This window comes from Pinus tabuliformis, chromosome 5_2, assembly GCF_031772625.1.
Source record: "Pinus tabuliformis cultivar Carrire ecotype Pingquan chromosome 5_2, CPIR1, whole genome shotgun sequence".
NCBI lineage: Eukaryota > Viridiplantae > Streptophyta > Pinopsida > Pinales > Pinaceae > Pinus > Pinus tabuliformis.
Genome location: NC_142306.1, coordinates 740321954 through 740337319, shown reverse-complemented (window position 1 = coordinate 740337319; position 15366 = coordinate 740321954). Strand labels below are relative to the sequence as shown.

At 37.8% G+C, this 15366-nt stretch overlaps 1 pseudogene; it reads right to left on the bottom strand.

Moving 5' to 3' along the window:
• Nucleotides 1-9033: 9033 nt before the first annotated feature.
• LOC149161359 (heat shock cognate 70 kDa protein-like) lies at nucleotides 9034-11222 on the bottom strand (annotated as a pseudogene).
• Nucleotides 11223-15366: the final 4144 nt, after the last annotated feature.

The following is a 15366-nucleotide window of genomic DNA, read 5'->3' as shown; positions in this document are numbered from 1 at the left end:
ACTTTCGAAATCTGAACAAAGCCTACCAAAAAGATAATTTTCCTTTGCCTCCTATGGAGCAAATATTGCAGGCAGTTGCAGGATCAGAATTTATGTCCTTCTTGGATGGTTTCTCTGGCTATAACCAAGTCTTGGTCCATCCTGATGATCAATAAAATACCACATTCAGAACCAAATGGGGTACTTATGCCTATCAAAAGATGCCTTTTGGTCTAATCAATGTTGGTGCCACATTCCAAAGGGCCATGGACATCGCATTTAAGGGATTTGTAAACAAATCGGTAGTAATTTACCTGGATGATATAATTGTGTATTCCAAGAAGCAAGGCAATCATCTCAGAGATTTAAAATAGATATTCCAATGGTGTCAAAGATATGGAATTTCACTTAACCCAAAAAAGTCCTTTTTGGCATTAAGTGAAGGAAAACTTCTTGGATTCATGGTGTCAAAATCTGGAATCCATATTGATCCTGACAGAATCAAGGAGATTTTCGAAATATCTTTGCCTCACAACAAGAAAGCTATGCAATCTTTCCTTGGCCAAATTAACTTTGTAAAGAGATTTGTTCTAGATTTTTCAAGAATCGTATCTCCTTTACAAGCAATGATTAAAAAGAACTCAATCTTTAAATGGGGCCAAGACGAATATGAAGCATTCAATTTGATCAAACAAGTGATTTTTAACGCTCCATCTTTAGCAACTCCAAATTTTTCCAATCCTTTCATTTTATATACATTTGCCTCTGATAGATCATATGCTGCGATACTCTCTCAAGCAAATCAAGATAAAGTAGAAGCCCCAATTTCTTTTTTCAGTTCAAATCTACAAGGGGCTGAGTTAAATTATTCAGACGTAGAGAAACAAGCATATGCTATTTTCAAAGCGATAAAATATTTCAGACCCTTTTTGCTTAAAACCCATACAAAGATCGTAGTACCGTTTCCAGCAGTACGAAATCTTTTAGTATAGAAAGATGTGGGTGAGAAAAGAGCCAATTGGGTTACCGCATTACAAGAATATGATGTTGAAATTAAACCAACAAATATTTTTAAAGGTCAAGGCTTTTGCAAAATGCTGGCTAGAGCATTGCTTATTTCCGAAATACCATCTACAGAGATACAAATGTACAAGGTAAGCCCAAACGATGTTGATTCATTATATGCTGATATCATATTTTATCTAAAGAACGGATATGCTCCTTCAAACCTCGATTATATAAATAAGAGAGCTTTAAGTTTGAAGGCTAAGCAATATCAGCTCGTGAACGATGTACTTTTTAGGATGAATTATGATTCTGTTCTCCTTAGATGTCTTGAGAAATCTGAAGCTGAAAAGGTTTTGCAGGAACTCCACAATGGACCAGTAGGTGGACATTATGATGGAGATGCTACCGCACATAAAATCCTTCGTGCAGGCTATTACTGGCCCACACTATTCAAAGACGCACATAGCTACGTAAGGAAATGTCAAGTTTGTCAAACTGCTGCTGGGAGACAAAAGAAGCCATCATTACCTTTGCAGCCAGTCAACATTGAACAACCTTTTGATCAATGGGGATTGGATATAATAGGTGAGATCATTCCTCACTCTTCTAAATAGCATAGGTATATCCTTACAGCTACATATTATTTTACTAAATGGGTAGAAGCAGTTCCTCTCAAGACAGCTAATGCCGAACACATCATTGATTTCATAGATCAGTTCATAATCACCAGGTTTGGTTTACCCTCTTCTTTAATGTTTGATAATGCATCGTATTTTTCTGGCAATACTATGACTGAATTTGCACTCAAAAGAGGTTTTAAGCTTAAATACTCTGCCAATTATTACCCACAGGGGAATGAATTAGCTGAATCTATGAATAAGAACTTGATCAGGATCATTAAGCAAACCATTGACCAGAATCATATTAATTGGCACAAGTCTTTAATATATGCTTTATGGGCAGACCGAATAACACAGAAAGCCTCCATTGGCACTTCTCCCTTTAATTTAGTCTATAGGAAAGAAGTGGTTCTTCCAACTCATATAACAATTCCCTCTTTGGCCTTAGTTCAATATATTGATGAAACACCAACTTCTTCCTTACAACTAAGGCAACTACAAATCCTTAAGCTAGAAGAGCAAAGAGAAAAGGCTAAAATAACTCATGCTCATCACCAAGCATTAGTAAAAGCTACTTTTGACTCAAACATGATGTCTAGAAAAGATTTTCAGATAGGGGATCTAGTTTTAAAATGGGACAAGGCTCATGAGGAAAAGGGAAAACATACCAAGTTTCAACGAATGTGGCTTGGCCCTTTCCAAATCACTGAAATCATAGGCCCATCTACCTTTATGTGACAGGATTTAACAGGAAAAAGAGAATCTTTACCTATTAACGGGCAGATCCTCAAAAAATGCTTTCCATAGGAGATCGTTCTTCTATTTTTATAGATTAGTTTTTCTTTATTTTTATAATAAAACCAGTTGTAAACGGTTACATTTGGAATTCACAAAAAGGACAAGTATTTCTTTTACATTTTGTTTTTTCACTTGTATAAATAGAAATAATTTAGAAAATTAGTCATTATTATTGAAAGATATAGTCAAAGAGCTATAAGTCTGAATATGATACTAGTTTCAACCTTGTAAATTTTGATAAAAGGCGACCTTTAGTGGGAATTTGTTTTATATGAGTTAAATGAAAGGTATCAATAACAAAACAAAGATTCTCTATAGAAAATCTCTTTCCAAAAACTCTACCATTGTCATCCAGAGCTATTCTTAAGGATACAATGACTTCCTCCCCACCTAAGGAATCACAAGCTTCAAGGAATAATCCAATGATACACTTAAACTTAAAGAATAAGAGGTCTCATCACAAGCCGACTTATCATGATCATAGATATTATAGTTTTATGACTTTGCCAAAACTGCATACCACAACAGGGCAATGACTTAAGATTGTTGCAATAAAAAAGACAAGGGGTCTCATCACGAGCCAGCTTGTTCAGCAAAGCTATAAATCAAGTGAGTGGCACTGTCATAATTTGGCTACCAAACCAAGGCATTGTTCTTTAAGGATTAAAAGAAAATGAAAGAAATAAGTGTAGATATGGATTTCTCTTTGAAAATTGTACATTTCCCCAAGTGGGATACAAGATCATTGTTGGGTAACAGGTAACCCTGTTGAGGCTATAAACGCCTGCTAGCAACAGAGGCTCTACCTACGACAAATGAGCATATTTAAAACTGATTTACAGAGAAACCTTTGTTTTTATCTTTATAAACTTAGTGACTAATATAGATATAATGACTAGCTTTAGGAAGTAAATAAAAAAATCTTACATAGAAGAAACAAACTATCATTACGGCTAAAAAGCATAATGTATTTTATCTTTCTATAATAAAGTTTGATTTTCTAGAAAAATTTCTATTTTGGAAGTTTAGGAAATTCAAAATAAAAGCAGAGATAATTGGTTCTTCCAAGTGAATCGCCAATTGTTGTGGCCAGCAACAACTCCCCTTCTTATTTAGTTTTATCACTAATACTAAATAAGTGGGGACCATTATTCAAAAATTTAAAAAATCGATTAATGCTTGTATTTCCTTTTTCAATAAAACTTACTATCATAAACTTAGGAGAATACCCTCAAAAATCTATAAAAACTTAAGTTTTATGATAAGTTAGAATAAAATCACTCCTTAAAATGCGTCGCATCACAAAAAGGGTAATGAATGCCTTCCTACAAGCAAAATTCTAAAAATGCGAAATCACGATGCGAAATCATGCATCAGAAGATCCTCATCGCATCGCATGCCTCAAAAATCACTTACGCTGAAATGTCTTAAGATGCTGATATGCGGTGGTGCATCTCGCGAATCACATTTTATAGAAAACACATTGATGGATGATTGCCACACGTAAAGGAACTGCGATTTGTGATATTGATATATTGCGATCTGTGATACTGCGATCTGCGATATTGTGAAGTAAATCGCAAAATCGCCTTATCGCAGATCTGCAGGGCCCATTGTTCGAGACATTTTTTTCATAAAACCGAGGCCCAGGTATGCGCATTTATGTTAATCAATGAGTTAGTTGGAAATCATTAATAAAATATGGTTTTGATCTTATCAAGGAACCAGTTCATGTAAGGTGATATATTTTATATGTTTTCCACATTTAAAGCTTTCTTGTCACCTTTTTCTTATCATTGTTCTCACCTCATTTGTAAACTGCAGGAGCGAAGAGCTGAGAAGTATACAGAGCAAAGTTCAAGATATTATGGGAAAGAAGGGTAAAGCTCCCAGTTCTGAAGATAAAGATATGACTCCCTTGTACATAGACACCACCTGTAACAAAGACGCCAGTATTACTACTTGGGAAGGCATGTATAGTTTACTTGAGGAAGAAGATCCCAAGGTAATGGAGGTTACGACTACTACAGGCTCACACGGGTCTTCTGAGGCATCTATTACAGATCTAGCATGTTCATTCTTGCACAAGATAGCGGCGAGGCCAAAAATTCTCCCGTACACGAACATGGTTAAATGGATACTAGATATTGCTAATATTACGTACAGAGAATTTAAAGCTCAGAAACAAGAACGTATAATTCGTTCTTTCTACAAAATTTAAGCTTTATATCCTCTAACAAAAAGCACGCAAGAGGAAAAAATCGCACCAAGGAAGCCTGGATCATGAAACGGAGGCAGTTTTCGGTGCCAGGCAAAACCCCTCGAGATGGAGAGCCTCAAATTGCTCAGTCGCTTGTAAGCTCGGAAATTTGTAGGGAAACAGTGCTAAAGACGAAAGGTAAAACTAAAACTCAAAGCTAGTGGTATTTATCTTCAAAAAAGTATGTAAATATCTATCAAATTTACAACATCTACAAACAAGCTAGAGACAGAAGGCTCAAGAAAGGCAGAGTCAATCCAAAGGTTAACCAAGTTAAATTGGGATTCTTACTGGGCGTACTTGGTAAAACCACACAGCCAATGCATGACTCTCAAATGTATCATCAATTCTGTTGAGAAGATTGCGCCAGCTCTTACCGATTCAGTTTTCGCAGGACAGCTAAAGTCGGAAGTTGGCTAGCCAACTCTCCTCAAGCAAATGCTAAACACTTGCGACTTCAAGGAACAGATACATAGATAGTTAGTTATTAGTTTTAGTTTTAGATTTAGTTTTAGTTTTAAATTCTGCTTTATTTTTTCCTGAAATGAGGACGGTAATTTAAACCGCATCCTACATTTTTGTAATAAATTACTTTTAGAATTAGTTAGTAATATTTAAACCCTTCTCATGCATTTAGAGAATGGTCCAAAAATTTATCAAAAACTTGTCCTTAGAACATGCACTTTTGCACCCTCCGAGGAGGTTTTGATGAATGAATGGAACATGATTTATTGATATCTGCATTTAATATCTACTACTGATGTTGCACTTTTGTACTCTTAGTGGATGTTGGATTAAGAAGAAATAGATCATTATTGCTAGAGCTCATGAGTAGAACTAGTTATAAATGGTACTTTTATCTCTTAACTGTTTCTACTTATGTGTTATGGTGATATTCATGTTCAGTTATTTATATATGAATGCTTAAATGCTTGAGTTATCATTTGGCACTTTTGTATGGTGATCGCTATTTATTTATGCTTAATATATAAGTAACTTATTATGCGATATGTTTTTCACAACTCTTTCGTCTAACTTTTTATATGAAATGGTTTATCTTTATTGAATTCTTTTCTCATAGTAGTTGAATGATATTTATTACCAACTATTATTGGAAATCATTTTAGATCGCATAACGGAAAGATTACATCCCGAGTTAGTTTAGAATTAGATATTTCTGTCTATTAGAATACAATTGCATGTTGTTAGATTAGATTTAGAATAAATAGCATTATACTTAGGAATCATTAGGAAAGAAATATCAATTCTCAACACACACACACACACATGTATTGGGAAACCAGTCCCATATCCCCAGTCGGACCCACTATACCAAACGGAAAAGGAGCTACTAACCAAGGTGCGGACCGGGTGGGTATCCCCCTTGTTGCAGACCCGATTTTTGGGGCTTCAACAGGATGACAACCCCTTAAAAGCTAAAGCTGAATTGCTAATGCAAGAGTTAGATTGAAGGAAAATTTTAGTGTCAGGAGGGAATGACCAGCTGAGATGGGGCAACAACAATGAGGGTACCTTTAATCTTAAGGAAGCAAAATTAATTCTCCTTGGATTGCTCTCCCAGGTCCAGACAGAGCGTGGCAAAGACTATGGAGGCATCAAGGTTGGATGAAAATTAAACTCTTCATGTGGCTGGTCCAGCATAGGAAGATTTTGACTTGGGATAATATTTGAAAGAAGGGTGTTCTGGGGCCTTCCAGATGCCAACTATTTGAAGCTCAAGAGGAAACAATGGAGCTCCTTCTCAACAATTGCTCCTTTACCTCAGGGTTGTGGGATTATTTTGCCACCATTTTCCAATAGTCAGATAGGGACAAAGGGAGTATCATTAACACCCTAAACAAGTGGAGAAGCAATTTTTCGAATAATGAAGTTCTTGGCTCAGCTTGGGCTCTAACGCCAAGCTTCATTATTTGGAATATTTGGAAAGAAAGGAATAACAAAATCTTCAAGGAAGTAAAAAAACCATCCCTTTACCTTTTGGAATAGATCTTAAAACAGCTTAAGGAGACGGTGGGTACTATGGTCTGAAATCTCCCTAAGAATCCACCTTTGGCACCAGAATTGAGGATTCTCTGTCAGCTAGGGTTGCAGGGTCTCATTCCTTAGGGCCTAGATAGGAAGATTCTCATTAGAGACTCTGAGCTTGATTTTTGGCACCCCCCCAAGGGTTTTTTGAAATTCAATATTGATGGTGCCTCAAAGGGCAACCCGGGTATTGCGGGTCATGGCGGGGTTTTAAGAGATGAAAGAGGAAATATTCTGTTCATCTTCTATGGACACCTAGGGAGAGCCACCAACAATATGGTAGAAGTTATGGCTATGGAGCAATGTTTAGAATTCCTGATTCAGGATAATCGACACAATGTGATTGTTGAAGCAGATTCTGAGTTAATCATTAACTCGGTCAAGAGAATCAGCTGGGGTATGGTGCCGGAAAAGGCCTCAAGAAACTGGAGGCTGATCCAGATCTTTCAATGGATCCACAATCACCTTCTGTGCCTCCGCACAGTTAATTTTAAACATGTACGAAGAATGGCCAATAAACTGGTGGATCTTCTGGCCAATCAAGGAGTGAACTGCATAGAAAGCAGGGTTGCAATGGAATGGCCAGAGATACCTTAGTATAGACTTAAGGCGAAGTGCCATGACCAGGCTGAGGAAGATTAGTTGGTGTTTTGGAACAGGGCCATGAAGGGAAGCACAAATGACTCAGAAGTGTTATGATCTACGGAGTGTTCACAATCGAATATCCAGCGGGTGACGTGGTTTGGCAGGCCTTTGCAGCTCGGGGTAATACTCTCAAATAGGCTAATAGTGGTTGTAGTGCAGGAGTTTTATTTTTTGGGTTTCAGGCAGGATGGCAGAAGCCTCTTCTCACAATGGTACAGGTAGAGCAGATATGGCGAGAGATCAGAAACCATGAACCCTCGACGTCTCGAAAATTCTGAATTTTTCGCCTTTGATCGTAATACCACGACCAGGGCAGTTTTCGGGTGATCGCAAGCCTCGCTATTGGGAAGCAGTTTTCCCTTTGTTGGAGTGATTCCATTCTGTGAACCCCACGTGGCATTGAGGTCGGATGAATTACCGCCCTGATCGCATGCTATTGTTCGGTGATGTTGATTAGAGTGATATGAACCTCAACAGTAGGATTTTGCATGGAGGATCTATAGTTCATATGGATCGAGCAAGTTGGTGTGTCCACAGGGGTAATTTTCAGAAGTCCAAGCACATCGAAATTGTCCATAGTCGTAGAATCGACAAAGACGGTTCGACGGTCAAGATCAAAGTTATTGTCCAAGAAAATGGTGGGAGATGTAAGGATTCAATACTCCAGGCAGGAAGCAAAATGTTCTTGGAGGGATGCACCCTTTTGTTACCATGTTTCAAAGACATATGGGTTGTGAGTTTGCGGACTCGAAATATTGTGGAATGGCACATTTGTTTCGCCTTGGGTCCAACTCTATCTTGGATTTCCTTTGTGCGTACTAAGGTTTAGGTGTAGGTTTCAAGGCATTTGCCTTGGGACCATTTTTAGTTATTGTTGAGTTTCCTCCTCGATCTATATCTTACCGAGGAGTGTTGTATCTTATGTATTTTATTTACTAATTAATGAAAAAGAAGGTCCGACTCTTGCTTTAGCAAAAAATAAAAAATGAAACAACTCTCAAGTATTACAACATGATAAGATAAGGACAAAACAAAATATCCAACACAAATCTTGTTTTCCTTGCAAGTCAAAACAACAACGTTCAATTCTTATGTTTAAAATTAAGAGACAATCCAGCTTCTAAATCCTTATTATTCCACCACAATGAAATTGAAATAAATATCAAATACTTAAAAAAAACTCCATTAACAGTACAAAACAATAACATTCCATTGTTATGTTCAAAATAGAAAAGCCATTTACTTTCTAAATTCTGATTGGTAAGAACTAAAAAAACTATACAAAACCAATATACCAATAAAAGCATATTGAAAAAATGAAACAACTCATAATGACGAAATAGAATATCCAAAACAAATCCTCTTTTCCTTACCTGTCAAAGCAACCTCATTCAATTATCATGTCTAAAATGAAGAGACAATCCAACTTTTAAATCCTCATTATTCCACCACAATTAAAGTGAAACAGATATCAAATATTTCAAGGAAAATCCCTTAGCTATACAAAACACAGCTCATAACCATGAAATAGAATATCCAACACAAATCCTCATTTCCTTACATGTCAAAACAACAGCATTCAATTCTCAGGTCTAAAATTGAGAGATTCCACCTTCTAAATCCCAGTTTGCAAGTGTGTTCTATCATCTTCTAACACGGTATAAAGGTGAAAATTATTTAATCAACTTCTTCAATTTTAGGCCCCGAGCCTGCAGCGGTAGAATAACCCTGTTCAGGAGATCCAGCAGCTTCATATGCTCCACCAGGGATTTCAGCACCAACACCTTGGTACATCTTAGCAATGATAAGATTGCAAGTGTTCTCTAGACTCATCAAACTTGTTAGCATCTACAAGCTGGTTGGTATCCAGCCACTAGATAGTCTGTTCAAGAGCATCCTCAATCTTCTTTTTATCAGAAGGATCTAACTTTGCCGAAATCTTTTCATCTCGAATACTATTCCTTATGTTGTAAGCATAGTTCTCCAAAGAGTTCTTGGCCTCTGTTTTCTTCTTGTGCACTTCATCTTTAGCCTTGTATGTCTCAATATCCTCTTTACTCAATCTACCCTTGTCATTTGTAATGGTTATTTTGTTTTTTTGACCAGTGGTTTTGTCCTCAGCAGAGACGTTTAGAATACCATTGGCACCAATATCAAAGAACACAGTGATCTGGGGAACTCCTTTTGGAGCAGGGGGAATACCAGAAAGTTCAAATTTACCCAACAAGTTATTATCCATGGTTCGAGTACATACACTTGAATCAACACACCAAGCTGATTGTCTGATTAAGTAGAAAATACTTGCTCCTTCTTTGTGGGGATGGTAGTATTCCTAGAGACGAGAACTGTCATAACCCCACCTGCAGTTTCTAGCCCTAATGAAAGGGGAGTAACATCTAGAAGCAACAGATCTTGCACTTTCTCATTGCCCTCTCCACTCAAAATAGCAGCTTGCACTGCAGCTCCGTATGCAACAGCCTCATTAGGGTTAATGCTCTTGCAAAGCTCCTTACCATTGAATAAGTCCTACAACAAGGACTGAACCTTAGGGATCCTAGTAGACCCACCAACAAGAACCACATCATGGATTGAGCGTTTGTCCATCTTCGCATCCCGCAGGCATTTCTCAATAGGCTCCATGCACTTCCTGAACAAATCCATGTTCATCTCTTCAAATCTAGCCCTAGTAATAGTGGTATAGAAGTCAATACCTTCATATAGGGAATCAATCTCAATGGTCGTCTGGGCAGTTGATGAAAGGGTTCTCTTAGCTCTCTCACAGGAAGTTCTGAGTCTCTTGAGGGCTCTAGTATTACCACTAATATCCTTCTTATCTTTTCTCTTAAACTATTGTACAAAGTGGTTCACCAATCTATTATCAAAATCTTCACCACCCAAATGTGCATCACCAGAAGCAGCCTTCACTTCAAAATACCCTCTTCAATTGTGAGCAGAGACACATCAAAAGTACCTCCACCCAAATCAAAGATAAGAACATTCTTATCACCAGAACTACTAGCCTTCTTGTCAAGCCCATAGGCAATAGCAGCAGCAGTGGGCTCATTAATAATTCTCATAACATTCAACCCGGAGATTTCCCCTACGTCCTTGGTTGCCTACCTTTGAGAATCATTGAAGTATGCAAGAACAGTGACCACAACATTCTTAACAGTGGTCCCAAGATAAGCTTTTGCAATCTCCTTCATCTTAGTTAAAACCATGGAAGAGATCTCTTCGGCTGCAAAATGCTTCTCCTCCCCTTTGTATGTTACAACGATGCTGGGCTTATCGCTAACCCCTGAAATGACCTTGAAAGGCCATAATTTCGTATTGCTCACAACGAAGGGATCAGAGAACCTCCTACCAATCAACCACTTTACATCTGCCATAACATAAAGAACTGATTTAGATTGAACACAAATGCAAATTCTACACAAATAGAATCTTACAGATGCAAATTCTAGGCAAAGGCTATCATACAGCATATCAAATTTTGTCAATCACCTTCAAAAAACTATAAGCTGAATTATGTCAATCCCGGTTCATATTCGAGAATGAAATGGGAATTAATATACAATTGAATCACATATACAACAATAAGCATTCGAATAAACTCACTCAAAAGAGTGACAAAGAATAAATGGTAAAGATTACAGACCGAAAACAGTGTTGGTGGGATTCATGGCGACCTGGTTCTTGGTGGTATCTCCAATCAGATGCTCTGTATCAGTAAAGGCAACATAGGAAGGAGTGGTTCGATTCCCCTAATCATTGGTGATGATTTCCACACTATCCTGCTGCCACACTCCCACACATGAATACATCATCCCTAGATCGATTTCGATTGCTGCTCCCTCGCCCATATTAGACACTCTCACACACAAAACACAAAGAGGGAGTGAAATTACGAAATTGGAATAGGGTGATCGACACTGTAGACGAGTAATGCAAGGCAAGAAGCACGAGAGGGGGAATGTTCAAAATAGTTAATTCACATTTGAATTCCCTAGACTACTAGATTTTATAGTCGTAGAAATGCTTTCAACTTAACCTTTCTCCCTTGTAATGAGTAAAAAATGGTTTGGTTTTTCAACTAGTTGCGCCCAAAACTCTATTTCATTTTTTTTTTTTAATTGTTAGTTAGAGATGCTTCTGTGAAAAATTTCTATTATGTGATTTCTATGGAAAGATTTTTCTTAATCTGTCATGGATTTTTATTGTGATACAAATCTATTTTTTTTCATTTGAGAAATTTTATCTATCAGTTTTTATTGTTCTATAAACCCATAAACCCATTTTTCTAGTTCGAGAAACTTCATCTACCATTTTTTTATTGTTATACTAACTTAAATTTCTCCTTAAAGAAACTTCATTATGGATTTTGGGATATTATTATTATAATTTGCAATGATTTTCATCTTTCATAGTATAAGTTTAATCTTATAATTTTAAAATTTTTAATTTGTGGGCCAAAAACAAAAGAAAAATGGTATATTCCTACCAAAAATATGGGAGACGGAGAATGTTCAAATAATTATTATGCAAATCTAATTTTATAGCCTTAGAGAAATTTCAACATAATTCACTTCATTTGAATAAGAGGAAAGTAAGTTTTAAATAATTACCGCACAAATCTAATTCAATTATTAAAAGAATTCTATATAGAAGTTTTATTGTTGGATAACCCTATTTCTCTCCTTCAAGAAACTTCATCTATTGGGTTTTGGGATTTTATTTTATATCTTGCAATGGTTTTCATCTTCCAACCTCATACTTTTAGTGTTACAACCTCATAGGTTGAATTTCTAACAATAAAATGAGTATGTTTCAATTAGTGACATAGGTACCTTGATTCATTAGTATGAGATTTTTTTATTAAAAACTCATATTCAAGTGTAATTGGTCTAAAAATATCTATTGTCTACTTTCATGAGCCACAAAAAAAATACCTCATAGAATCAAATATCTCCACAATTTCCAATAAAAAGTCAGTCTTATATTCAAGGGTCACCTTACTTTCTAATGAATACGAGAAGAGGGAAGAATTTATCCTTACATCATATCTTTTCATGTTTCCATAAGAGGAAATTCTTCATTGATCCGAATTGGATCCTTGAAAATTATCAGAGTTCTATGACTGTTTCAAATCATGACAGACTTCAAAATCTTGTAAACAACGAGCTATCAGAAATAACCTCTGTATAATGGTAATTTGCAGCCAGCACGGAGCAACGAGGACCTTCGGTCAAAGCGTGCTGACCATTGGCCCATGGGGACTGTGCATGGCGCAAAAATGGCAGTTGGGAGGCTCAAACCTAGAAATGGAGGTTGTTTTTGATGCACGATTAGCACAAATCATCCTTTGCTGGGTAAAACCCCTCGATAAGGAAAAGCCTCGAGTGCTCGGTCACAAGGGAAGCCAAGAAATCGTGGGAAAAGCACTGAAACTGACAGGCGGGTCCCGTGCTCCAAAATTGGTGGAATATTGGAGGCATTTCGGGCAGTAAGCGGGTTTGTCAGAGGACCAAGCGATGCCATACGTTGAATGATGCATGTCTGGCAGATGAGAGAGAAAACCGCTTTCATCGTAGGCTAACGGTTGAGCAAGTCACATGTGCGATAAAAGCGATGGCCATAGGATCTGGAGGCCCCAGATCAAACGGCAGAGATTGCACCTGATGGGAGACCGGATTTGGAGGGAGAAATAAGCTACGGCACATAAAGGTTTGAAGTCTGATTTGACCGCTGAGCTGGCGGATGAATCATTTCGCAGAATAACCGAAATAACGACCGTTCGAGGAAGAGCTGGCGCTCAGTTCGTGAGGGGACAAGTGGCCACCTCCCTGTGAAAGGTTACGCAATGGCAATGATGCAGAGGTAGGGAATTCCAAGTAGACAGAGGCAGGTGATCTGAAGAGACGGAAGAGGAGGCGAACAGTCAAGGAAGGGATTGGCTTTAAGCCACGAAGAGACAGTGAGACAGAGGAGACAGAATAGAGAGTGAAGCAAGAAGCAGAGAACAGAGAAGTCAAGCTGACCTGCCGAGCTAAGGCAGCATCGATGAGACAGAACCAAGAAGGCTTGAGAGGTTCAAGTAATCCCTGTGAGGATATCTGTCAGGAACTAAGTACCAAATTAGACTCATCCCATTAAGACCAGTTGAGGTCGAGACTTGGTAAGGGGGAGTCTGTGTACTCTAGTGGCTTGGGGAATCCAAGTACCACCCTACTAAGCATCCTCTATTACAAGAGACTCAAATTGAGCTCCTCATTGTAAAATTCTGCTTAAAGACACAATAAAAAAAAGGCCCCCATAGAAAGCTGGATCGGAGATGTAGCCTAGGAGGATTGGGTGAACTCCTTATTAAATTGTTGTGTTTTTGTTTTTCTTAATGTGATCTCCTATTGTTTTCCAGTGTCTGTGTATTTTTCAATCTTATCGATCCGTTGCCTAAGATAACATAGACACACACACACATTAGCACGAGTCTATAATATCTTCATTAATTTCTTGAGGTCACCTAGGGGTGATTTCAGATCAAGTGGTATCAGAGCTCTAGGCTGTTAAGGTTAGACAAGCTTGTGCTGGAATTAGCTGTTGAATGCTAACTAGATCAAAGCTCAAATTAGGAGAAGGAGAGTTGGTCAAAACTAATCCTGAAATTGGAAGAGTCTATCCTTAGAAGACAATGTCGGAGGAAGGTTCTATAGGGCCAAACCCTCAATTTATAGGTATTTTCCTGGCCATAAGGTCCATGGTAGAGGAAATGTATAAGGACTTTAGAAAGCATAAAGATGAAGATGCATCAGGCTCCAAACAAGATAAAGGAGAAGAAGAGTCTCTCCTCCATGGCCACTCAAAAGGAAAAGGGAAAGAAGAAAGCTTTCTCACACCTCCTAATAATCTTGAACATAAGAAGAAGACAACTTTGATTAAACTAGATGTTAAATTTGATTTACCAGTATATGATGGAGAGTTGAATGCAGAGAAGCTGGACAATTGGATTAGACAAATTGATGTTTATTGCAGAGTGCAGAGTATTGATTTAGACAAGAGCAAGATTCAGCTAGCCAGCCTACGCCTTGGAGGCACTGCCTTGGTTTGGTGGGAAGGCAGGACCCAAGCTGACATGAAGAGACATGGTAAGACTAATTCTGTTTGGAGTGAATTTTTTTCTGCAATAGAAAAGCAGTTCTATCCATTGGCCTACATGCAGCAAGCCATGATGAGCTGGAAAACTCTTCGTCACTTGAAAGGGAAAAGTGTACAAGGTTACACCCAAGAATTTAGGAAGAGAGCATTGATTCTAGGAATCTCATTAGACTCACCTGAGACTCTATTAAAGTACATTTGTGGTATACACAGCTACATGAGGCACACTATCGTCATGTTTAATCCCACTAGTATAGATGAGGTATCTGTTCAAGCTAAGCATCTAGAAGCTAGAGGAAAGAATGGAAAACCAGAAGTTGGGGGATCATCCCAACCCACTGCAAGCAAGAATAAGGAGAAAAGAAAACAGAAATGGAAAGCAAGGAAGGCCAACACTACACAGAAAAGCAAGTCTTCATGCACTCACTGTAAGAAGGATGGGCATGATGATGAGCATTGTTGGATTCTGCATCTGGAGCTGAGACCTAAGAAGTTCGAGGGCAAGAAGAAGAAGACTGCTGCAGCTATTCAAAAAGATTTGGGGTCGGACTCAGGAGATGAAACAACCATTGCAGCCATAGGTATAAAAGGTAAGAATTTTGAAGCATCTACTAGTAATTCTGCACAATCTACTATTGATGAAGAAAATGAGAGAAAAAGACATGAGTTTTTCCATATTTGAGTTATTTCCAAACATCAAAAGATTGATACTTTGTTTCATAGTGGCTCACAAGTAAATTTAATTTTTGAAGCAATTGTAAAGAAGTTGGGATTACTGACTACACCTCACAAGAAACCATATCCATTAGGATGGTTAATTGATAAAGCACAACTACAAGTGACTAGACAATGTAAACT